A 27,463-nucleotide genomic window follows, 5' to 3' on the forward strand; every position below is an offset into this window, starting at 1 on the left:
TTTTTTCTCAAGGTTAAGAGTTCAGTCAGGGTGTGTTTTGTTTTATTTATTTCATTTATTTGGTCAACCCACAGGTCCCTTCTTTTCCCCCACATTTCTTTTTTATTATCTTCAACAAATAAACTTTTTGCTCTTTAGCAGAACGGCCTCCTCCATTATTGTGACTGTCATGTTGCTTCCCCCACACCCTAGACTAGGGGGAATGTAACAGTGAGTGACACACACACCGCACCTGCGGACTCCTGAGCCACTAAAAACAGCTAAATGTGCGCGTGCGGCTAACCCCGGGTTTCCACGGGAGCCGTCAGCAGCACGTTACTGCAGCAGCACGTCTTGCTCGCGTAAGCTGCTGCTTGGCCCTTGCCACGAGACGCGAAGCAGCAGGGGAGCAGCTGCCACCGACCGAGCACGAAGTCACACGAGTGACTTCGTCAGTAAACACAACAACAAGCAGGAGAAAACTACAACATGGTTTGTGTTTTATGTTCTGTCCGTTTTATAATCGCCAATACGGACCTGAAAAACAAAGGAGACCGCTAGCTAGGTGATAACTTCTCACGGGGACGCACAGTTAGTAACCTTTTTTTAAAAGTAAAGCAACCGGAAGGCAGCACGTTCTTTATTCTGAAAATCTCGGTAGCTTCTCTTCATTTCCGCGTCCGATTTCCTGTCTTTCCTTCCCCAAAAATGTCGAACTTGACCCGTTTCAGAGGCGTCGCGAGTAGAAAATAGAACCGGCGCGTAAAGGCCGCGACATGCTGCTCCTGAGACGCGGCCGACTCGCGCTGCTGACGGCTCCAGTGGAAAAGGTTCTGTTGACCACAGCGGTTCCTATCAGCAGCTATGACGTGCTGCTGACGGCTCCCGTGGAAAGCCGGGGTCACACACCTGCAGCTTGCCCCGGATTGCTGTGAGACCGGGTTGGGGGGTGGAGGGTGCAGCTGTGGTTGGGACAATTATCACATTAACTGATGGACGACTTGTAAATAAATAGTTTATAAATAAGGTAGAAATAAGTTCCTCACACTGATAAATAATAAGTAATCTCTCTGAGGACACGGTGCTAGTGCACTCTCCTACAGCACCTTGACACGACTAAATAAATGTTATGCAACATTTTGTGAACATCAATTTATTTGCATTTATTTGTTATAAATGCCACTGTATAATTCTTGCTGTCAGTATTTTCAAGATATTGGTATTTGGGTCTGTACTGGTTAGACTTAAATGAGTTAGCCCTTGGGTCATAAACTATGAGCTATAAGTATATTGGTCTTTTTATACTGGGAATCAGGAGTTATTTTAGTGATCATCTTTTTTCTTATTTATTTTTGTCCTGATTGTGCCCTGAGCAATTTTATGACATAATAAAAACAAATAAAATCAACGTAAATTGAAAAATCGTCTTAAATAATCGTGATTATTATTTTTGCCATAATTGCGCAGCCCTAATCCATACACACACCTGATCCAAACACACATGATCCCAACACACACCTGATCCATACACACACCTGATCCATACACACACGTGATCCATACACACACGTGATCCATACACACACCTGATCCATACACACACCTGATCCATACACACACCTGATCCATACACACACGTGATCCATACACACACTTGATCCATACACACACCTGATCCTAACACACACCTGATCCATACACACACCTGATCCATACACACACATGATCCATACACACACGTGATCCATACACACACTTGATCCATACACACACCTGATCCTAACACACACCTGATCCATACACACACATGATCCTAACACACACGTGATCCAGACACACACCTGATCCATACACACACGTGATCCATACACACACCTGATCCATACACACACCTGATCCATACACACACTGGATCCATACACACACGTGATCCATACACACACTGGATCCATACACACACGTGATCCATACACACACGTGATCCAAACACACACTGGATCCATACACACACTGGATCCATACACACACTGGATCCATACACACACGTGATCCAGACACACACGTGATCCATACACACACCTGATCCATACACACACGTGATCCATACACACACCTGATCCATACACACACCTGATCCATACACATACGTGATCCATACACACACTGGATCCATACACACACGTGATCCATACACACACGTGATCCAAACACACACCGGATCCATACACACACTGGATCCATACACACACATGATCCATACACACACCTGATCCAGACACACACGTGATCCATACACACACCTGATCCATACACACACCTGATCCATACACACACTGGATCCATACACACACGTGATCCATACACACACATGATCCTAACACACACCTGATCCATACACACACGTGATCCAGACACACACCTGATCCATACACACACGTGATCCATACACACACGTGATCCATACACACACCTGATCCATACACACACCTGATCCATACACACACCGGATCCAAACACACACGTGATCCAAACACACACGTGATCCAAACACACACACCTGATCCATACACACACGTGATCCATACACACACCTGATCCATACACACACGTGATCCTAACACACACCTGATCCATACACACACATGATCCTAACACACACGTGATCCAGACACACACCTGATCCATACACACACGTGATCCTAACACACACCTGATCCATACACACACATGATCCTAACACACACGTGATCCAGACACACACATGATCCTAACACACACGTGATCCAGACACACACCTGATCCATACACACACGTGATCCATACACACACCTGATCCATACACACACCTGATCCATACACACACCTGATCCATACACACACCTGATCCATACACACACTGGATCCATACACACACTGGATCCATACACACACGTGATCCAAACACACACGTGATCCAAACACACACACCTGATCCAAACACACACATGATCCAAAGCTTTTTCACCGTGATCAGGACATGGGGGTGTAGAAATGCCACTACTACTACTATAGGGATACCACTGATGGTGACAGATGTAGCAGGAATGTAAAAGAAGACAGATCAAAACAGTCAATAAATAAAGACAAAAACAACCAATAAAAACATCAAATGAAGGGGAAAAGCAAACAGAGTCATTGTCCAAAGTTAAATCATAGAAGCGGGTCTTTAATCTTCACTTACAGAGAAGGATGATGACCGTCGAACTGTGATGGTAGTGCAGAGTAGCGAGCTGTGCGCTGATCTCAGCGGAAGTACCGGCACATAGAGCATGAGCAGGTCAGAGTTATGGGATGGGTCAAGACCATTCGGTACTTTAAACACAAAGAGCAGGATTTGAATTCACATCCTGAAACTCACTGGTAACCAATGGAGATGCACCAGGACTGGGGTGATATGGCTACAGCTTTTAGTGTGCCATTTTGAGCCAATTTTCATCTTGTGTGAGAATCCTTGAGGTTGGGTGAGGTTTTGTGTTGCGTAGTCTACAGGAGGTAAGGGCTTTGGACTGTCCATCCCAAACCCTAACTATGGTGCCTTTATATAAAATGGACTTTTACCCCCCCTGTTGTGGTGAGCCAGGCATGCATCGTGACCGGTGGCCGTGGATCGGCTAGGTGGCGGAGTCACGGTGTGCTCCACAGATTTCTGGCTGCTGCCTCGCTGACGTGCATGGTATCTAAATGAACAATCCACCATACAGCTCATCGGCATCTGCTCTCCTGACGTTGGTTAGGAAGACACCCCCTCCCCTCACTTTGTGAGGATCTGGCAAAGTGCCCAGCACACTCCAGCCCTCCTCCAAGCGGTGGAGAAGAGACTTCAGGGGAAGGAACACTAGGAGGTGTTGAAGAATGACTTTAGACTGTTGGGATCAGATTGGGGGCTCTAGCGTGGGGAAACAATGAAGGAGTGACTAGAAGTGAGCAACTTACCCGCTTGGAGGCTGGGCGGAGAGTTGGGCATGATGAGCACTTAACAAGTTTGGTTTGTTATTGAGACTAACCAAGTCCAGCAACAGCGTTTATATTCTGTAAGCAACGGGCACCCTGCACATCATCCAACTGAACACTGGTGCAACAGCTGTGAGGTAGTTACTCTGACAGCATGGTTAGCTTCTTTTATCTGCACCTATTAAATATTCTTCTTTAACCCAAGCGCTTCAGACCTCACCTTCTTACTAACAGGTGTTTATTTTCTCTTCTTCTTCATAGTTTGTTTGGCAGACTTCATGCTTCCAAGGTTAACTGCTGCCCTCCCTGTTTCTTTCAGATTACATCAAGTCAAAGCACTAGAGCAACAAATCAGATTCAGGCTGGGGGCGGAGAAAATGACCAGGCCTTTTAAACTCATAAAGGTCATCATAACATGATGGCAGGGCCACCTTAACCAGTTGCTAGGCCCTGGGTAAAGAGGCCCAGTAGGCTCCCCACGGGGGGTGGGGGGAATATGTGTGCACTGGTGGAGGAGGTGATCTGGATAATTGTTTTTGTCATGTTTGTCAGGATGGTACTTTTGAAAGTCGCTGTTCTTCCCTTTATTTTTCTGTCGCTGAAACCCTAATTCATGTATTCATCACGTCCCAAATCCACTAATACAACAGCTTCTTATATGGCATCTCATCCAAAACCCTCACCAAACCTTTTTTTTATTTTTCAAATTTTATTTTTATTCATTTAAAAAAGAAAAGCATCAACACACAAATTGTAAGTTACTCGAACCAAAATGAAAACTCTATTCATATTCTTTTAAATTTAATACCATCTATGTTTAACAAACTTGTATCATTTGAATTTCAATTACTAAATATCATGAAACATGACTTATCAGTGTTTAATGAAAGTTTGTTCCCATCAAACCATAATTTTATTTTTTCCAACTCAGTTTGTACCACTTGTATCATCTGTTATCTCCTGAATAATAAAAGGTGTCATCTGCAAATAAAACACATTTTAATACATTAGAAGCAGAGGCAATATCATTTATGTTTTTTGTCCACTCAGAAATAATTTCTATAGTAATCATTTCCATGACTTTGTTTATGGCTCCATGCTTTCGTTCTTTTTTAAACACAGAAACAGTTTTGTTTACCTGTTTGTAGCTACGGTTTCAAACACTAAACTGTTTCTGTGTTTAAAAAAGAACGAAAGCATGGATTTACAAAGACACAGCAAGAACACACCTAAGTTGTTTATGGCTGTTATAGATGCCTTTGCTTTTCAGGTTTTTACAGATATGTAGTGCTAACTTCAACACATCCAGCATCTCCTAACTCACACCTGCTCCACCACCGAGCCCCATCCCACTCCCTCCTCTCCCTACCCCACATTGTAAAAAAAATTATTTTTTACAGGTTATGCAGCTGTGGTTATCAAAGTGTTCCAGTACATTTTACAGCTGCACGGTAAATACCTTTACTGAAGAACTGTAAATTAATTTACAGTGATTGAAATCACATTAAATATCTGTTAAATCTACAAAAATTCTTTTAATTTTGCATATCAATGTTGACTATAATTAAACCCTTTCTTGTATTTGCAGCCAGTAGTTTGTACATCATGGTATGATGTAGCACCAAGGGTCTTACTAATGACTTAAGACTGGCTGTTGTCTGGATTTGAACCCGCATCCTCTGCATCTAAGTCAGGTGCCTTATCAGTCGAGCTATTCATTAGACATTTATCAGATAACTCATGTGATATTTGATATTTGTCTCGACTCCCTCATGATCCCAGCAGCACATGATAACTTCTCAGTTTCATGATGCAATTATAAATATTTTTCATCAGACAATATTTCTGTAATCAAAATTGGCATCATATAATCAATAGTGTTAAAAGTACAGCTTGAACTTGTAAATAACTTACAGATCTCCGTATTTTTAAAAAATGGCAACAATATTTCTTTCCAGTATTTTAATGTAATGTTGTCGAAACTTGTTCTGTTATAAGTATTACAGTGCTTTTCTGTATTGATTACCGTTATTTGTTGTTTTAACAAATAAATTGTTATTTTCACATAATATTAATGTAGATATTACATAAATATATTGTTTTAGACTTTTCAGACATTTACTGTGGTAAGAGAAAATGTGTTTTTCAGTCTACAGTACTTTCTGTTGTGTATTTACATTGTTTTTATGTAAATTTAACTTCATTTTTGACACCTGGGGAGACAGCTTTCTCCATTGCTGCCTTTACCTTTACAACTCTCCTCAAGACACATTTTAAAACAGTTTAAAGTTTACTGTTCATTGTTGCATCATCTGTTAGTTTTATCTGGATTTTTACAGCAACTCTGAGTGTTTGGAAATTCACTTGTTGAATAAATTGTGTTATTATTCTATATGATGACCCTAAGACCTGCCCTACTGTGGTGTCCCACCTGAAGGCTGAACTTCTGCTAGCTCTTATGTTTAAGATTTTGGAGTCTGCCTGACTGATCCCAGTGTTGGGTCCCCGGCGGGGCTGGCCGCCCCTGGGTCCTGGGTCGCTGGGTTCCGGGCTCGGCCGGCTCTGGGGTGGGAGGCTGCGGGCAGGCCTGTGGGCTTGCCACTGATATCTGCTGGCTGGTGATTGTGACCTCCCCGGGGTGGTCCTCTGCGCCTCTCGAGAGGGGGCAGGGGCTTCTCTGGTTGCAGTCTCCCTGTGGTCCCTGCGCTCTGGGGCAGCGCCTGGATCTCTGGGACTTGGAGTTCCCTCCATCTCCTACACATCTTTGGGGGCAGATCTGTGGCCCCTCACACTTTTTATTGGACGCTCCTATAGAGAAACCTTAAATATACAAGCGGGGGTACACACACAGGTGCTCACATGGTACTCTCATATGTATGGACTTGGGCATTTTCAACACATGTCTTAAGGCTGTGGTTGGCACTAAATGCACTGCGATTCATTATCGTGATTGTTCAGTAAAACAATGTTGATTTTATATTTCCTCATCAAGCTGACGCAGTGATAGCTTGCTCCTGTTGCATTGTTGTGTGTTGTTTTTCTGCAGGTCTAGAAGCAGACTCTCGATCATCACTGATTGTTTATTTTTGTGGAACTTTAAATGTGAGGAGGATCTTAATAATTCTGTTAACAGAATCAAACCAGACAGTACGTCACACAAAAGGACAAAGCTGAAGGCAGACGACATAAAACAAGTAATAGAACTGGTAGCAGACTTCATACTTCACATACAACAATTAGAAGGATTTGCAATGGGAGACCCGCTATCAGCCACCTTCTGGGAATTCTTCATGGAAAACGGTAAATCACGTAATGGATTGGGACAGCACAAAGATCATTAACATGGAACAACAAAATACAGAAGATGGATTAAGGAAGTGATAGAGATAAGGAGACGTAGACACAACTCCATGAACACACGGTGTTTACACGTTGGATCAAACATGGGACTGTTATCAGCATGAAGGATGCAGCAGCAGAGGGCGACATCATCCTCTGCTGCCCCACATAAACAGAAATGACGCCACGAACAGCTGGCGGCTCTGATGAAGGCAGATGTTCTGGCTGAAACAGCTGAAGGTAAAGAAACATCTAATTACTGCTCTGTGTTGAATAAGAAATAAGAAGATGATTACAAAGGAATCTAGTGATGTGTGTTGGTGATTTCTTTACAGCACTCACTTCGGTGGGAGAGTTGATGCTGGGTGTCACCTGGCCCAGTTCTGTCAGCTGACTAGAGCATCTTGGGAGGTTAACTCCTGACTTTCTTTCTTTTTCTTTCATGTTAAACTCACTCAAGGTCAGTTTTCAGACAGGAGTTTGTGCTCATTCTGGCTCTTCCTCAGCTGATCTGCTTTATATAAAAATCCTCATCTGACTCCCAGAGCGACCATGCTCTGTTTAAAGTGGAGCAGCGACTAAAGGAGGCCTGGCTGCTCCAGATAGCTTCTCCAAAAACAGAACACAGCTGGCTGGATGGTGAACAGAAAGCTCCAGAATTTAGAGACAGCTAGTCAAAGAAATGTAACTAACTGTGGAAGACTTCCTGTACTCATCCATGGTGAAACCGTTAGAACCGTTTTAAAGTTTAGTGAACGAGCTCCAGCGATGAAATGGAATATTCATTAGGAAATTACAACATAACCATAGAAACACTACTATACTTTGTGTGTGTGCGTGTGCGTGTGTGTGTGTGTGTGTGTGTGTGTGTGTGTGTGTGTGTGTGTGTGCTCTGTCTTTTCGATCCCCAGTGAGTCATGGAGGATGGCTGCTTATACTGAGCCAGGATCCTCTGGAGGTTTCTTCCTGTTAAAAGGGAGTTTTCCTCTCCACTGTCACTGCATGCTTGCTTAGTATGAGGATTGCTGTAAAGACTCTGACATTAGTCAGTGACTTGATGCAACCTGCTGGGTTCCTTATATAGGAAACGTTTGACTGATTGGCTTATGACCTGACCTGTATTGGAATGTTTACTGTGTGAAGGTCCTTGAGACGACTCTTGTTGTGATTTGGCGCTTTATAAATAAACTGGAATTATGATTGATTTGGGTGGACGGGGAAAATATTCAAGGCAGTGAATTTGCTACCATCCAAGCGTAGAATAGGAAGAACACTGCGATTTTGTGCTGTCCAAAAGAAGTGTGTGTGTGTGTGTGTGTGTGTGTGTGTGTGTGTGTGTGTGTGTGTGTGTGTGTGTGTGTGTGTGTGTGTGTGTGTGTGTGTGTGTGTGTGTGTGGCTTGATTCTTTGGCAAAAAAAAAAAACATCCAAGCATGGGAGGGGTGTATACAGACAAGTAAACGTGCCGCAGAGTAGACGGGAGTGAGGAGGAGTATTAGGGAGTATGAACTGTGTGAGCTTCTGCAGGACCAATGCCTTAATGAGCCGCATCATGGATTGTTTTTTTTTTTATCAAATCAAGCACAACTTGACGTGACAATCACCGAGTGGACCAGACTCACACAAACAGACCAGACTTTGAGCTGTAACACACAAGACAAACTTTAAAGAGACAACACATCCCTCGACAAGGTTGTTACCATCGCTGTTACCTTCTAGTTACTTTAGCCGGTGGTGGCCCGGGAACTCCGTTGACTCTTGAACCCCTATTTCACTCATATGTGGAGTCGTGGCCCTCGTTGTCGTGTTGGCTCTCACAACAGCGGACGTTGAACCTCGACCCACTTAACCCTACACGGGAACTCTCATGTCTATATTCTCTTTTTACTGGTTAGAGGCTACATGTACACTCACCTAAAGAATTATTAGGAACACCTGTTCAGCTCCTCCTTAATGAAATTATCTAATCAACCAGTCAGGTGGCAGTTGTTTCAATGTATTTAGGGGTGTGATCCTGGTCAAGACAATCTCCTGAACTTCAAACTGAATGTCAGAATGGGAAAGGAAGGTGACTTAAGCCATTTTGAGCGTGGCATGGTTGTTGGTGCCAGACGGGCCGGTCTGAGTATTTTACAATCTAACTGCATTGTTGGTTCTGATTTAAAACACAGAAAAGGTTTTTTTTTACCTTGCTAACAGTTTCGTTTGTCGACTGCAAAACTTCCTCGCCAACTCAACACACAAACAAAAGAACATAGAAAGGAGTGCCAGAGAGAAACAAGTTGAAGACACACAAGAGCAGCAAAACAAGAAGCAGAAAGTACAATAAAGAAGTCATGTTAATTTTTAGATGCCATCAGTATGTGAGGTATCTCAATGTTCTCATGACAAAACTCTAACATGAGACTGTGCTCTAACCTGTCACATAACAAGCTAAATGCAGTCAAACATTTCAGATGGCCCGTATGACCGCTGCTAACGATGGCCCTGCCCTACTTTACCTCTACATTACAGTTCCTTTATCCATGTCCATCCTAGAGCTCCTCTCTGACCTTCATGCTTATTTAGAGCAGCTGATTTTTAAAGTACCGTAAATCCTCTAATATTGGCCTGTATTCAATTTACGGCCGGGTATCATATTTTGGCCGGTGTCGGAGTCGGCGGAGGTGAATAATGGCCGGTATTTTATTGTGGCCGGGTGGAATGTGGTAGCAAGCAAGTACGGGGGGCGGTTGTGTCATCCGTCTCACTTTTGATTTGCCAGTGATAGACCGCGAGGGTAACTAATACAGGCCCGGGCCTTTATTTGACTCAAGCTCATCAAGCTCCAGGCCTTTATTGGAAGGAGGGCCAGAATTAGAGGCAGGCTTCAATTTCTATTTGAGCAAAATGAACTAATGGTTCGCTGGAGTTTTTGACAATTAAAATTGTGCCCACATTTTAAAAGTTAAACACATTTATTTTAACAATCGTAGTTTCTGCTTCAGCCCTCTCCCCCCTCCCCCTGCGCAGAGGCCGCAAACTCACTGATGCGCCTGCAGCCTCTCAGAGTTCCTGCTGCTCTAAACATTAAAATAATTATCTCATTTTCTGTTCCTCACTTCTGATTACCTTCAATGGTGTCTGTTTGTTGCAACCAGCAGGTACAAAAACTAACTTGTTTGTATTTGACTATTTTTCTGTCCTGTCTGTTTATTATCTTCCTGCATCTCCTCTCAATCCTAAAGAGAAACTGCTACCTGGGTTCATATATATATTCACCTTATGAGTTACCTTTGAACTGCAGTTCTAAAAGATCTACCGACCGCAAAAACAGCGCAGTGCTCGCCGGCCACATCAGTTAGGTGCGTCACCGAGGACAAAACAGGTGATGCGCCTCGCTCCACAGCAGCGAAACGCATCAGGCACAAATAAAAGAATAAAAGACAGAAAACATAAAAGGAAATGAGCCGACATGAAAGATCGCGTGTTAAATTAGTTTTTGAGGTGGCGACACCTGATTTGATAATGTTACTGTGGCCGTGCTCACGATGCAGATGTCTGGAGCGCGTCAACAATCAGAGCTTTGCATGCGCAAGCTGGTTAAGGTTAGGATGGGGGTGAGGGGAATGTTAAATTGCAAGAGGGTAAACATCACAATTTGGTTAAATGTCCGTTTTACGGCGGGTGTCAGTGCCGACGCTCTGGCACAGCACGTCACCTCCCGATGTGCAGGAGCTTGTCACCTGCTGACAGCAGGCTGCTGTCTTTTCCGTGGACAGCATCTTGCAGGTCATTATCACGTGACAGCGAATAGTCGATGACAGGCATAAAAAGTCACTATAGAGCGGTGAAGTCGACTAGTGACTAGTTCATACAACCCCTGCTACTGCTCCCCAGAGTGTTCTGCAGCATAATCAGCACGTTCTCTTTGAACTTGATATCAAATGTTCGCCTCCTCTTCGTCTCTGCACGGTTAAAGTTACCTTCGCGGTCTATCACTGGCAAATCAAAAGTGAGACGGATGACACAACCGCCCCGCGTACTTGCTTGTTACCACATTCCACCCGGCCACAATATAAAACCGGCCATTATTCACCTCCGCCGACTGACACCGGCCAAAATATGAGACCCGACAGTTAATTAAATACAGGCTAATATTAGAGGATTTACGGTATATGTGTAACACACACACACACACACACACACACACACACACACACACACACACACACACACACACACACACACACACACACACACACACACACACACACACACACACACACACACACACACTGCAGCATGTTAGAATCATTTGAATGACTAATTTAACTACATTGAACTGCTTTAGTAATAGTTTAATCTCTTATTCTGGACTAAAATAAAGAAACAAGCTAAATCATCACATATCTGTGGCATCAAGAAGCATCTTCTGAGTTCAAACACAGGGATGGAGCACAATGTTTACACCTGAAACAGTATCAGGATGTTTTAACTCACAGAGTTGTATGAGCAGAGCGCTGAGAATCCACTTGTTATGAGCGCTAAATGTCATTTTGACACTTCCGTGGGGAGTGGGAAACACATTTCAAACACGGAACCGAGTCTGGTTACCGAACCGAGCAGAATTCTGATGACGTCACACTGGTGTGCGAAGGTGCGGGTTCCAACCCACAGGAGAGGAGGGAGAGAGGAGGTAAACAGCGAGTGGATCACAGGGACTGAACTGATGTTTTTGAGCAAAAATGCAGTAAAAATGGCTGTTTGTCCTCATTATCAAAAGTGTACACCCCCCCACGGTCTAGACGCGGCGCTCATGCAGGTGTCTCTTTCCGTTCCAACGCTGCTACACGTAATATTTTTTATTTATTAAGCCTACAGTTTGTTTTTACTCAGTAACGGATATCATTTAAAATGTAGCGAATTACAATTCTTTTTTTAAAACGTACTCAAGTAAAAGTACAGATTTTAAAAACGACTTAAAAAGTATAAATATACAAAAAAGCTACTCAGTTACAGTAACGTGAGTAAATGTAATTCGTTACTTTCCACCTCTGCAGATAGGCTAACTCAAAAAGGAAGAAAATTACTATTCTGTGGAAAAAACTTCACTGAAACATTATTGGTCAGTCATAAGGGACAACAATCTGAAATATTTTTTAAATATTTAATAAAACAAAACACACTTGGACACAAATGTGACTCTAGGGGGCGCTGAGTCCTACTGAACCAACGTAGCGCTACTTTGTAATATTGACGCCATCAAAATCTGATTTTAGGTTAACATTGTTTTGCAAGGCTATGGAAGGGCTGGTCAAGGTAAGGGGGTTAGGGTCACACTGTTAGAATTTGGGTTAGGGTTACCCCAAAATTCCACTATCTCCGCTCCACTCTGCCCCCGCTTTCCGCAGCCGCCCGCTTCCGAAAACAAATTATACTGTACCCGCTCTACAACGGCTCCGGTGCGGAGATCTGAGGTGCGTAAACAGGCATGCGTGGGACTTTCGAGATCTTGCGATACAGTCCGAGCAATAAACGCTGAAGTTAGATCCAAACACCCGTTGTGTGGGAGAAGCATCGAAATGAACTGTTTAATCTGCCCATCATTTGTGTTGAGAGATCAGCAGTGTTTGGATCAACAAAGTGTGACTACTTTGATAGTAGAAACTGTATTTATGGCTTACTTTTGTGCATTTAAACTTCAGCCGCCATTGATAGTTGTTAAAAGTTGTTAAACCTGTGCATATGAAACAAAAATCGCTTTTTGTTTATCGATTTATTGTGAAATAACGGAAGTTGTGCTTGCTCCCTTTCCTGTTGGGCGGTTGTGATTTCTGTCCATTGACTGCGGAGGTGCTCCGGCGTCCAGCAAAAATAGAATCGATCCTATTTTTGCCGGATGGCAGAACGGCGGGCGGCGCACTGTGCCGCACGGCCGCAGTATTGGAACAGCTCTGATTGACTACAACGGGACCGTTTTTGCTGCGGAGTTCGTGCCGGAGCGGAGCGGAGATAGTGGAATTTTGGGGTTAGGGTTAGAGACTTATTCATTTACACTTTCACCTAAAAATATATCCCTCTAATACTTTCTAGTTATGGGGGGGGGTCATTTCACATAAAAGGACAATTTGCTGTCAAAGTTGGGGATCTAGTTAGACTGAATTAAACAGCGCCACCCAGTGACAGGTGCAACACCTGTACGGCTACTGCAACCACCTGTCAGAACCGTCCACTTGAGCAGGTCGGAAGGATGTCACAGGGCAGTGCTGTCGTGTTTATATGTTGTAAGTTGAAGTCTTAATGAAAACCCAGACATTTTAATAATCTGTAAAATCCTCCCAGATGCCCCTGAATACATGAAAAGCAAATATGTCATGGAAAAGGTTTGGTCACTAGCATAGCTGCCTGGATTTTAACCTTTGATGCTGCTAGCTATCAGTTAGCAGTAGATGAGAGCAGGGGTGCAGATAGGATTTTCAAACTGGGGGGGGGGGACAAAGTTCCAATGTACCCTCCCCCAAACACACACACACACGCACACATACACAAACTAATGCAAGCGCCTCAGCTAGAGCTCGGTCAGTTTGTGTAATTTCATCCAATGGTTTATGTAAAAACTAACACTTTTATATACGTGTTTGAAGCTATTATGCAATGGAAAGCTGGCAACAAAGCTCTGCCTGATCAACACTGTAAATGATAAATGATCCGCACTTGTATAGCGCCTCTCAGAGTAAGGACTCCAAAGCGCTTTACACTACAGTGTATCATTCATCCATTCACACACATTCGCACACTGATGGTGATGAGCTACGATGTAGCCACAGCTGCCCTGGGGCGCACTGACAGAGGTGCCCCACTTTTTAATTCAGTCATTTGTTATTTTTCCAATCAAGTACTAACCAAAATCTCATGCTTTATGCAAAACATTAAATGATTTTCAGCACCAATCTTTACAGAAAACATAAAAGCCCTAAAAACCGCACATAAAATATATTTAAAAAGGAAATTCACTTATCACTTAAAGCAGTAGTTCCCAAACTTTTCAGCCTGACCAACAGATGTTCCTTCGTATTTTTACATTATTTAGAAATTTTAATTATAATTGGAAAGTTTTTATTTATATATAAATATATAAAGCTCTTTTTAAATTTTATATTTTACTTTTTTTATAATTATGTGACACTTTGACTTCCATATATAAAGCATCGGCATCTGCCTCTTTTTACGGCTTTTTTTTTTTACATTGTTGCTACGTCTGTCACGTTAGCGGTGTTTTTACCATCGTTCCTACATCCATCACGTCCCAAACAAGGTTAAACAAACATCAAATCCAACGTTTGGAGCTTGTAAACTTCAGACACCTCTCGTGCAGCACCAGCTGTCTGATGCTGCAGCAGCGTCAATCTTCCCGGCTGGATGAGTGAATTTCTTCATCAGAGTCAATATTCTGCTTCATAATCAGAGTCAGTCATTACCAGACAAAGTGATCAGTCAACAAAGACCAGACCTGCCGGCAATTATATGTTTTATCTAATATTTGCGCTCTTCATGTTGCGCACATCTCCTCCTCTCCCCGACCGGGAGCCTCACGGCGGGAGGCGTTTTTCAAAACTCCCAAACTTTGCTCAACCTGAAGGTTCCACATCTCCACTATCTTCTGATGTAATGTAGTAACTTCATGAGGGATCATATTTGTAGATGAGACTTGTTAAAGTCAGCAATGACGCTTTGACGCTTATAACGAGTAAGTCCCAACACTGACAACAATGTACTGAATCTATAACCAACATGCATAAACAGACAGATCGGTCCCGCCTACTTACACTGTTGGTCTTTTTTAAATACGCAGTAATCGCTACTTGCCTTTTTCGCTTCATCCTGCGTCCTAGCAGCAACCACTTTGGTGCCTCTGGAGTCGGTGTTTGTTTACGTCATGCTGCATTCAATGTATTTGGAAAAAGGAGCTTCAAGCGCTTAACCTCCGATTTTGTTTTCTTTCTGGCCTTAAGCCTGATTCATGCTTCTCCGTCTGCGTCAGTGCGGAGACACGCAACGTCCTTGCGGGCCTCCGCAAGGACGGACGGAGTCGAGCTCTCTTTTCGTCAATCGAGACGGACAACGCAAGCTTGTGATTGGTCAGGACACCGCTGTCGTCTACACCGCCGGCACTGCACCCTCAAAAACATAAAGAGAGCCGAGGATAACTAGCGGCAGACACGGAGCAGCTTGAAGAATACCTCGCGAAAAAACTCTAAAAACATGAAGGTTTAATTCCCCGTGACTGGAGGAGTGAAAAGATGCGCAGCAAGCGTTTTATTTGTGGACAGAAATGACAGGAAACGTGGGTTTAGAGGTGGTGAGCGCATGAAGAGGTGGGAGAATGAGAGACAAATATGTCCTTGTTAAAAGTTGCTTATATACAAAAAAACACAATATAAACACACTATCTTGGACCGATACATGACAGGATACCACAGAATAGCGCTACGCCCTCTGTTGTCCTGGCGGCGAATTGCTTTGCAACACTCTCCAGGAGACGGAGAAGTATGAGAGCAAAACGCTTCCGTCAATCTGTGCGTGTCTGTCCCTTGCGGAGCTGACGGAGAAGCATGAATCAGGCTTTAGTTGGGGGGGACGAATCGGGGTCGATCTGAATCTGGGGGGGACAGATCCCCCCCGTGCCTCACCCTATCTGCGTGCCTGGATGAGAGAAACATAGTCGTTTCCCTCTTTTATCTACAGCCAATATCAAAAATGATAAAACTGGATAGTTGAGTCTTTTTTAATAGGGCTGCATTTACAGTACATTTTATTGCTGAAAAACCATCAGATATCAGTTGCATTTTTTCTTTTCAACCTGGTCGGGCACCAACTTCAGCTTCTTAATTTTTTTTAATCAATGAACCCGGTAGTTCACGGACAGCTATTGGCTGTGGGGGTGTGGAGTTGATCAGAGGGTGGAGCCTGATATAAAGATGAGTACTTTTCTCTGAAAATATTATTGCATTTGTGAATATACCAGTGACAAATATGACAAAGGATCCTTTGTGCTAGGCTAGCTATGGTACAGATGTTCATGATTCTACCTTGCCTGCAGTCTAATGGGAGGTTTCAGTGCCGTTGGAAAAACAAAACATGCAATTTTTTTAACAACTGTCAGTACACTACGGCGCATACTGGAGTGAAATGTCAAACTGATGAATACTTAAATATGCTTAACCTATTTTATGATTGTCCCCAGCATTTCTAAAAACACACCCTCGTGCATAAAATCGGTGATTTGGCGTTCCCTGGTGGTGATATGTGGATAGTGCATCTGAAATCAGCTCAGTCGGCACAACTGCAAATATCAGACATAATTATTGGAATAATGAGCAATGAGGCTATTTATAATACTTTCTATTCTGTGTTTCTCCTGAAAACAGTGTGTTTTTGTCTAGAACTTTGATGAAATATTTACATTTTTGACACGTTTTATTTAAACACGTTAGAGATTAATATTTAGTGAGTATTTTTATATATATTTTTTTACCTGTTTGAACTATTTTGCTGTGTGTTTAGAAAACCAGGAATGTGACTCGAAATTACAAATATTTTTAAGATTTATATATATATATTTTTTCTTCACATTTATTTATCTGCCCATAAACCATAATTTTGTAAGGAAGCTAATGGATAAGAAACATGTTTATAGTACAACCTCGTTATTCTCATGCACCTTTCCATAACAGGTCATGCAAATCTCGTCTGGCATGCTCTCTTCCACACACCAGGTAAATTGTGCCCCACCAAAAAGATGATCACTGCCACTGGACTGCGCTGCTACTCCAAATTTGTGTTGTTTGCCATGTTGGAACATGCTTACCAAATGCATGCACTTCATTGGTCTAAAGCGATCACTTGAGAGCCGCTTCACTACTTTCTCATTACACACAAAAAAATTTTTTTAACTACCGTATTTTCCGGACTATAAGCCGCTACTTTTTTCCCACGCTTTGAACCATGTGGCTTATAATGAGGTGCGGCTTTACTGAAGATTTTCCTTCACCTGCAGGGGGCGCTTTAGCAGAAAGTGAAACAGGTGGAATTCAAAAGTGGAAATGGAAGAAAGTTCTCATTTTAATTTAGCACACGCAAGCAGCCGGCATGATGAAGAATGTTTTTCAAATCCATACCCCCTCATCATGGTAACTACACGTATGAGTTCATATGATGCCGCATTTAAGTTGAAGGCCTTTGATCTGGCAGTAAAGGAGGGAAACTGTGCTGCTGTACGTAAGCTTGGCATGAATGAATCTATGGTTCGGCGCTGGAGACGGCAACGGGAAGAACTCATTCAAGCCAGCTTCACTCGGGGATGATGACAGCAACACGGACAGCGACACTGGCATCGCCACAGAAAAGGTATGTGACGAAGCTCTTCTGAGGCTGTTCAACTCCGACACTGAAGATGATGACTTCAGTGGTTTCAGTGCGCAGGAGGAGGATGAATAAACGAATCAATAACTTTTCTGTTTTGTTTAATACTGATCAGTTAAGTTATGTTCAGTTAAACTATGTTTTCAATTCAGTAGATATCCGGCAGATATCTGCGGCTGTTAGCCCGGTGCGGCTTATATAAGTCCAGTTCCACGTGGTTTTAAAAACTTAGTAGGTGCGGCTTATATTGAGGTGCGCTCTATAGTTCGGAAATTACGGTAGTCCCAAATTAAGACAATAATCACAATAAAACTGCGGGACTTTCAGAGGAGAAACTTTACTTTTGAAATTAGTACGAATGTACGATTTTTATGAAGCACAGAGCAAATAGCCACAAGAGGTCAAAACGAGATTCATCTCTCTGTTCACCTTACGGTCTGTGACAACCCTTTTAGATCGGCTGGGAAACAAAAACTAAAAGAAAGGCGTGAGTGTGTGCAAATGCAGCTGCAACTTCAGCGGTTCTGACCCAGTCGATCCCAGATCAGTAAACTTGGAAACTTTTGTGGGGAAAAAATACGTCTGAAAATTCCCCTTCGAGGACAACGGAACGTGGGAGCCAGGTTGTTGCTGGTGTGTGTGTGTGTACGTGATTGTGTGTGTTTGTGTGTGTGTGTGTGTGTGTGTGTGTGTGTGTGTGTGTGTGTGCTTGATTGTGTGTGTATGTGCGTGTGAGTATGGGTTAGGGTTAGGTAAATGGTGATCTAGAAGCATGGATATCTGCATGTTTATAGTTCCTAAAACCTGATGAAGGATATTTTATTTCATTATTTATTTGCTTTTCACTTCCCCCTGAGGCATTGCCTCCTTACTGTGGCCTGGGGGTTTACCTGCCTCAGTGAGCCTGGGAGCGGCACCAGAAGAAGCTCAGCCTCCAGGTGGGACACCACAGTAGGACAGGTCAGGGGTCAGAATAGAGAATAATATTCATAAAGAGCTTTTCTAGACGCTCAGAGATGCTGTAAAAAGTCAAGATAAAACAGGTAGATTATCCACAATAAAAAAATCCACTTTAAAACAGTTTTTGGGTGGAGAGGTCAGAGGGGTCGTGGGAGGGTGGGGGCAGCAATGGAGAGGGATGGGGCAGTGTGGTAGAGCAGGGCAGAGAGGTAGGAGGGTGTCGGGTTATGGAGGACCTTGAGTGTGATGCACTGAGGAGAGGAAGCCAGTGGAGGTCATGAAGAGACGAGAGTGATGAGGTTACAGGAGTGGGTGTGGTTAGGAGACAGACAGCAGAGTTGTGGATGTGTTGAAGTCTGGTGAGGGTTTTGGATGTGATACCACAAAGATGTTGCTGCTATAGTTCAGTGGTTATCTCATTTGTTGTGTCCGAGACAAGCCAGGACCCCCAATCCCCCATACACACACACACACACACACACACACACACACACACACACACACACACACACTAAATAAGGTAATTTACCATTTTTATGCAGACACACAGTTATAACTTATACTGGAGGGTGTTATTGAGACACAAATGTCATTTTTACTAATAAAATCTTGCCAACCTCACAACCTCAGCTAAGACTAAACTGTGGGAACCCCTGCTGTAGCCCATTTATAGTGTGATGAACGAGCTTCAGGGGCAGAGAAGGGATGGTGAAAGTTAAACTAAATGCAATTCCAGTCATGCAGAGCCCCCCCCCCCCCCCCCACCTTACACTTTTTCCTCTTCTGTCACCTCAGTCTGCCTCCTCAAATAAGCCAGTCTAGAACCGGCCCTGGGCACGGGCGCGCGCGCACACACACACACACACACACACACACACACACACACACACACACACACAGGGCTGTGAGGTATACTTATCCAGATTAACCCGCAGTGACCAAGCAGGACTCCAGACAGTCACACACCAATGGCACCCATTAACCCGTGATCTAACGCCTTGAGGAAAAGCACCCATGAACATCTGTTATCTGCTGTCTCACACACACCTGCAGACAATAAACGGCTTTAACTCTCACCACCTGCTGTAAGTGGATGATGACTGGACCCGACTACCGGTAAATCCTCAGGCAGCCAGCTCAGCGTGCCCTCGCGCCGCGATCCTCCACTTTCTGCTGTCTCATGCCCCAGTTCTCCCGTCACCGAAAAACGCTGCGCACAAAGTCACATTTGATTGTGGGATGCTGCGCAATCACAACCCCACAGACAGCCTACGTAGAGGCGCTGCTGGAACAGACGTTACGTCTGCGCGGAGAAAAGGGTGGAAATAAGAAAAACAAGACAATAAAGCTGCTCTCCGCGTTTAACGCAAACGCAACTGCGTAAACTGGAGGCTTCAGGGAGCGCTTACCTACCGTCAGAGTGCGCCAACCACTTTCAGAGGAGAGTTGAAACCGGAGGCAAACGTTACCGGAGCGCGCGCGCGTGTGTGTGTGTGTGTGAGAGAGAGAGACAGAGGGAGAGGAGCACGCAGCCTAGTGGCAGAGCGCAGGGCATCGGGATGCGGATACTATCGTCTGCAAAAGAGTCGAGCAGCTGCGGTCCGAGCAGGGAGGGGCGCACCAGGCACGCGCACGCACACACACGCACACGCGCGCACGCACACACACACACAGAGTGCAGGTGTAACTCTTTCACTGCTGGATCTGGGTTAGGTTAGAACGGTGGCTCGGAAGTTCAAACCACAAACAAATTCAGAATCAGTAAAACAAATAAAAAATCACTCAAAAACAGGGCCGGATTTAGCCAGCCCTACAAAGGGGTGCAGGTAGAATATCAGGGGGGGCAGGTCTGGGAAATAATTTTTCGGGTGTCACATACCCCCAAATCCCTAAAATGCATAGAAAACTATGCTATCATCATTACAGATCTTCTATCCATCTTTCCCTTTGATCCATTCCTTACACTACCCTCTGCATTTACCCGGGATTGGGACCGGCACAAATGTGACACAGGCTTGTTCCCTATTGGGGCTGCATCAATCAATCAATCAATCAATCAATCAATCAATCAATCAATCAATCAATATATTTATCTATCTATCTATCTATCTATCTATCTATCTATCTATCTATCTATCTATCTATCTATCTATCTATCTATCTATCATCTATCTATCTATCTATCTATCTATCTATCTATCTATCTATCTATCTATCTATCTATCATATATCTATCTATCATCTATCTATCTATCTATCTGTCTATCTATCTATCTATCTATCATCTATCTATCTATCATCTATCTATCTATCTATCTATCTATCTATCTATCTATCATCTATCTATCATCTATCTATCTATCTATCTATCTATCTATCTATCTATCTATCTATCTATCTATCTATCTATCTATCATCTATCTATCTATCATCTATCTATCTATCTATCTATCTATCTATCTATCTATCTATCTATCTATCTATCTATCTATCATCTATCTATCTATCTATCTATCTATCTATCTATCTATCTATCTATCTATCTATCTATCTATCTATCTATCTATCTATCTATCTATCTATCTATCTATCTATCTTTTAATTTTTAAGGTTTTTATCTTTTTTTGTCTTTAATCTACTTTATCTATCTTATCTGTCTATCCTTCCATTTTTTATTTCTTTTTTATTTTACTACTGTATTTTTTATTTTCAGAATTGTTGTTTTTATTTCTTTATGGCTTTTTTCAGTCATTACAGCATCAGCCGTCTGCTTTTCTGTGCTAAAGTCATAACAAATGAATCCATATCTAGGCCTGTTATGGCCATCTCGTGAGCCAGAATGACTAAGTTTCTTTTTCTCTCATGTAGCGTAGTACGGCGGAACGGGGTAAGAACACGAGACAAAGTGGTGAAAGAGCTCTCGCATGATGCTGCTGATATTCCGATCACAAGGAAGGTCACATACATGCGAGAGAGCTGAGGAAAGGCATTCTTATACCCATGTAGATATTTGCAAATGGTGGAGGTCTACAAACTCTTCACTGTTATCATCATCAGTTTTTTTGAACTCTTTCTCCAACATTATTTTTGCAACAAGAATCTCATTGGAAAGGTTGTCACTTCCTGTCACTGTCCTTCAACAGTGCATCGCTCGCAACTATGGAATGCGTTGTGTCCCTTTATGCATTTCAAAAATGCTCTTGCTGGAGCATCACAAATAAACACATTGACTGTCGCATTTAACGTTACACCTTGGAATGCAATTCCATTGTTTTGGAGCCTACTGACCTCATCAAGAAAATCAGGCATGAAAGCCTGCACGCCTCTCACCCAAACCCAAGTCCACCCACCCACCACAAATTGGAAAAAGCAACTCCACAGTTTTTATTCCTTAGTTACTATTTTTTTATTTTAAATATTCACACAGCAACTCTTTAAAGTCAGCAGCCTGAAGAATAAATGTAAGCTTGAAAGATAAGTAACCTGAGAATATTACAATAACCAACAACTCAAAATGTTGTGCAAATGTCATTGGGGGGGATGCAAAATCAAAAGCAGCATTAAACTGTGCAATCAAAAGCAAAACTCAAACATCAAAGTGTCATCATAAAGAAAGTTCTACTTTCCATTTTGTTCAACTGCTGTGGCCAGTCAGCAGGATCCATGGGGCCAGCAGCTCATACATGTTCACAGACATCTGTTGAAGCTGATGATGGTGTCTCTTCAGGCTGTTGGATTGGAGCACTGAGTCTGCTGGTGTTGGGTTCTTCTTCTGTGTGAAAATAAACACACACACACACACACACACACACACACACACACACACACACACACAAAGCAACTTAACCCTCTGATGCATGAATTACTTAGGAACAGTGCCACTTTAACATTCAATATTCCTCAGTCATGTGCAGTGATGCTTTTCTTTATTTTTAATGTTACAGGACTTTTTATTTCATTTATCTTTTTTATCTGTTCTATGAAAACATGAATAGAATGATCAAGCGTTCCCCCATAATGAGAAGGTTGCAGGTTCGAGCCCCGCTCAGTCTGCCGCTGCTGTCGTTTCCTTGTGCAAGACACTTAACCCACCTTATTGGTGGTCGAAGGGACCGGTGGTGCCCGTGTACTGTAGACTGGCCTATGTCAATGGGGAGCTGTGGCTACATCGTAGCTCATCACCACCAGGGTGTGAATGGATGAATGACTGGTTATGTTGTAAAGTGCCTTGGGGGGTTCCAGGACTATAGAAGGTGCTATATCAAAAATCGACCAATTACCATAAGATATGATTCACCCGGACATCTTTAACCTGATTAAATCTGTTAAACTGGGCTAGGGTCGTCTACATAAACCCGTCCTGTGAGCCGAGACAGGTTTCTACCTGATGTCGAACTTTTCCAGTCTCACCACCTCGCACTGGAACTCTGATTCCCTGTGATGTGGTGGACCAGGTTCTTTGAGAGGAAATGTGGGGCTGGTCCTCCATGCACAATAGATACAGCAATCATCTTCCCTGGTAGCTGTTACACAGATTATTGATTATCATAGTTTATATGCTAATGGGAAAAAAGTTAATTGTTGTTATAATAGTTATGAAGAAAGCATCCACCTTTTGTATACAAGATAACGTCTTCGTTCGTCTTCGTCTTCCTCCGCTTATCCGGGTCCGGGTCGCGGGGGCAGCATCCCAACTAGGGAGCTCCAGGCCGTCCTCTCCCCGGCCTTGTCCACCAGCTCCTCCGGCAGGACCCCAAGGCGTTCCCGGACCAGATTGGAGATGTAACCTCTCCAACGTGTCCTGGGTCGACCCGGGGGCCTTCTGCCGGCAGGACATGCCCGAAACACCTCCCCGGGGAGGCGTCCAGGAGGCATCCTGACCAGATGCCCAAACCACCTCAACTGGCTCCTTTCGATCCGGAGGAGCAGCGGTTCTACTCCGAGTCCCTCCCGAATGTCCGAGCTCCTCACCCTATCTCTAAGGCTGAGCCCGGCCACCCTACGGAGGAAACTCATTTCGGCCGCTTGTATCCGCAATCTCGTTCTTTCGGTCATTACCCAAAGCTCATGACCATAGGTGAGGATTGGGACGTAGATCGACCGGTAAATCGAGAGCCTGGCCTTCTTGCTCAGCTCCCTCTTCCCCACGACAGATCGGCTCAGCGTCCGCATCACTGCAGACACCGAACCAATCCGCCTGTCGATCTCCCGATCCCTCCTACCCTCACTCGTGAACAAGACCCCGAGATACTTAAACTCCTCCACTTGAGGTAGGACCTCTCCCCCGACCCGGAGGTGGCAAGCCACCCTTTTCCGGACGAGAACCATGGTCTCAGATTTGGAGGTGCTGATCCTCATCCCAGCCGCTTCACATTCGGCCGCGAACCTACCCAGCAAGAGCTGAAGGTCAGAGCTGGATGAAGCTAGGAGGACCACATCATCCGCAAAAAGCAGAGACGAGATTCTCCTGCCACCAAACTCGACACACTCCACACCACGGCTGCGTCTAGAAATTCTGTCCATAAAAGTGATGAACAGAACCGGTGACAAAGGGCAGCCCTGGCGGAGTCCAACCCTCACTGGGAACAGGTCCGACTTACTACCGGCTATGCGGACCAAACTCACGCTCCTCTGGTAAAGGGACTGAATGGCCCTTAACAGAAAGCCACCCACCCCATACTCCTGGAGCGTCCCCCACAGGGTGCCCCTGGGGACACGGTCATAAGCCTTCTCCAAATCCACAAAGCACATGTGGATTGGTTGGGCAAACTCCCATGCCCCCTCCATCACCCTTGCAAGGGTATAGAGCTGGTCCACAGTTCCACGGCCAGGACGAAAACCACATTGCTCCTCCTCTATCTGAGATTCAACTATCGATCGGACCCTCCTCTCCAGTACCTTGGCGTAGACCTTTCCAGGGAGGCTGAGGAGTGTGATCCCCCTATAGTTGGAACACACCCTCAGGTCACCCTTCTTAAAGATGGGGACCACCACCCCGGTCTGCCACTCCCTAGGAACTGCCCCCGATGACCACGCAATGTTGTAGAGACGTGTCAACCATGACAGCCCTACAACATCCATAGCCTTGAGATACCCAGGACGAACCTCATCCGCCCCCGTCACTCCTCCTTGAACCGTCACTCCTCCTTGAACCGTCACCTTATCGTGGTGGAGGAGTTTGAGTGCCCTAATGATCCTAGGAGCTATGTTGTCTGGGGCACTTAGTGCCCCTGGTAGGGTCTCCCATGACAAATTGGTCTTAGGTGAAGGGTGAGACAAAGAACGGTTCGAAGGATCTTTCATGGCGGCTAAAACGAAGAGTCGGAGTACCCGGCCCGGAGGGTTACCGGGGTCCCACCCTGGAGCCAGGCCTGGGGTTGGGGCCCGTGAGCGAGCGCCTGGTGGCCGGGCTTTCGCCCATGGGGCCCGGCCGGGCCCAGCCCGAACCGGATACATGGGCTCGTCCAACTATGGACCCACCACCCGCAGGAGGAACATGAAGGGTCCGGTGCAATGCGAATCGGGTGGCAGACCAAGGCGGGAGCCTTGGCGGTCCAATCCCCGGACAAGAAAACTAGTTTTTGGGACATGGAACGTCACCTCGCTGGCGGGGAAGGAGCCGGAGCTTGTGGCAGAGGTTGAGCGGTACCGGCTAGATATAGTCGGACTCACCTCGACACATTGCATTGGCTCTGGAACCCGAGACCTGGAGAGGGGTTGGACACTCTACTTTGCTGGAGTTGCTCCGGGTGAGAGGCGGAGGGCTGGGGTTGGCTTTTTGTTAGCCCCGAGACTCTCTGCCTGTGTGTTGGGGTTTACCCCGGGGGACAAGAGGGTAGCTTCCTTGCGCCTTCGGGTCGGGGAACGGGTCCTGACTGTTGTTTGTGCTTATGGGCCAAATATCAATTCAGAGTACCCACCCTTTTTGGAGTCCCTGGGACGAGTGCTAGATAGTGCTCCATCAGGGGACTCCATTGTCCTGCTGGGGGACTTCAATGCTCACGTGGGCAATGACAGCTTGACCTGGAGGGGTGTGATTGGGAGGAACGGCCCACCTAATCTGAACTCGAGCGGTGTTTTGTTATTGGACTTCTGTGCAAGCCGCAGTTTGGCCATAACGAACACCATGTTCGAACATAAGGATGCCCACCGGTACACTTGGTACCAGGGCAGCCTAGGTCACAGGTCGATGATAGATTTAGTAGTCGTATCATCTGACCTGCGGCCGTATGTTTTGGAAACCCGAGTGAAGAGAGGGGCGGAGCTGTCAACTGATCACCACCTGGTGGTGAGTTGGATCAGATGGCAAGGGAACATGCCGCGTAGACCTGGCAGACCCAAACGCATAGTGAGGGTCTGCTGGGAACGCCTGGCAGAAGAACCTGTCAAGACGGTCTTCAACTCCCACCTCCGGCAGAGCTTTGACCACGTCCCGAGAGCAGTGGGGGACATTGAGTCCGAGTGGGCCTTGTTCCACTCTGCGATTGTTGAGGCGGCTGTTGCTAGCTGTGGTCGTAAGGTGGCCGGTGCCAGTCGTGGTGGCAACCCCCGTACCCGCTGGTGGACACCAGAGGTTCGGGGAGCCGTCAGGCTGAAGAAGGAGGCCTACAGGGCGTGGCTGGTCTGTGGGTCTCCGGAGGCAGCAGACAGGTACCGGATAGCCAAGCGGGGTGCAGCAGTGGCAGTTGCCGAGGCAAAATCTCGGGCGTGGGAGGAGTTTGGTGAGGCCATGGAGAAAGACTATCGATCGGCTCCAAAGAGGTTCTGGCAAACTGTCCGGCGCCTCAGGAGAGGAAGGCAGCAACTCGCTCACACTGTTTACAGTGGGGATGGGGAGCTGCTGACGTCAACTGAGGCTATAGTCGGACGGTGGAAGGAATACTTTGAGGAGCTCCTCAATCCCACCAATGCGCATTCCGAGGAGGAACCAGAGCTGGGAGGCCTGGGGATGGACTGTCCGATCTCGGGGGCAGAAGATAACGTCTGCCAGGCAATTTTAGATTTTAGATTTAGTAGAGTGAAAAATTCATAATTAAAAAGACTACAGATCAGATGTCACACCCACGACGTGACAGCAGAATCTCGTCTGCCCCAGCGTCGCTGCTACTAGCCACATGGCCAGATTTATAGTTGTCTATGTCATCCTGGAAAAAGGATTCAAAGCTCACTAAACTAAACTAAGACAAGCTTTTCGTCCTTTCTGTGTCTGGTTCAATTACGTAAACGTTGTGAGATGAACATAAACAGTTATTTTCCCATAAAAGCTAAAATAACCTTTTCCGGCTGTCGCTTAAGCGCTTTTTGGGCGCCCAGTAGGGCATTCGTGGTTGGGTAGTAGAGGGACGTACCTGAGGTTTCTTATCCCAGTAGATTGCCTGAAGGTACAATAAGTAGGAATGAAGTGAGAGCATCCTGTGGTCACACTTGTGTACTGCAGTCCATCTTTAGAGACAAAAGAGTGACTCCATCCTCCCATGCCACGAGTTTCAGCTAAAGTTCAGCGCCAGAAGATTCTAGATGACAAAGATGAGTCATACACAGGTTCGATTTAACCTTCCTTCCAGCATGATTGAGACATTAGGCTGCTTTGTAATTATTCCACGTGGCTTATTGCACCTTCAAAGGGTGGATGTTATAATCTATGGATATGAAGTGCACTGTATAATAACATGGAAGAAATAAGAAACAGTGAAACATAATATAATAACCAAGTAAAGGTGGTGGAGATCGTCTTCTGCACTGTTTTACTAATAAAAACTTTTTTTACCTGTTGTACTTCATTAGCTAGCAGA

General features: G+C 44.8%; 1 protein-coding gene across 5 annotated transcripts in view; it reads right to left on the reverse strand.

The window, feature by feature from the left end:
- LOC107380823 (microtubule-associated protein 1A) overlaps nt 1-27,463 on the reverse strand; it is a 102,497-nt gene that overhangs the window by 57,155 nt on the left and 17,879 nt on the right. The window contains exon 1 of one of the 5 annotated variants that reach the window (XM_054743088.2): nt 20,081-20,121. The exons of 2 other annotated variants lie outside the window; for them this stretch is intronic. The gene's annotated coding sequence lies outside the window, so the exon portion shown is untranslated. Of the gene's footprint in view, nt 1-19,748; nt 19,894-20,080; nt 20,122-27,463 lie in introns of those variants that run through there. 2 more of the 5 variants (XM_070544140.1, XM_054743087.2) reach the window with 2 other exon arrangements.

The sequence above is a fragment of the Nothobranchius furzeri genome, chromosome 14 (assembly GCF_043380555.1).
Source record: "Nothobranchius furzeri strain GRZ-AD chromosome 14, NfurGRZ-RIMD1, whole genome shotgun sequence".
NCBI classification, from domain to species: Eukaryota; Metazoa; Chordata; class Actinopteri; order Cyprinodontiformes; family Nothobranchiidae; genus Nothobranchius; species Nothobranchius furzeri.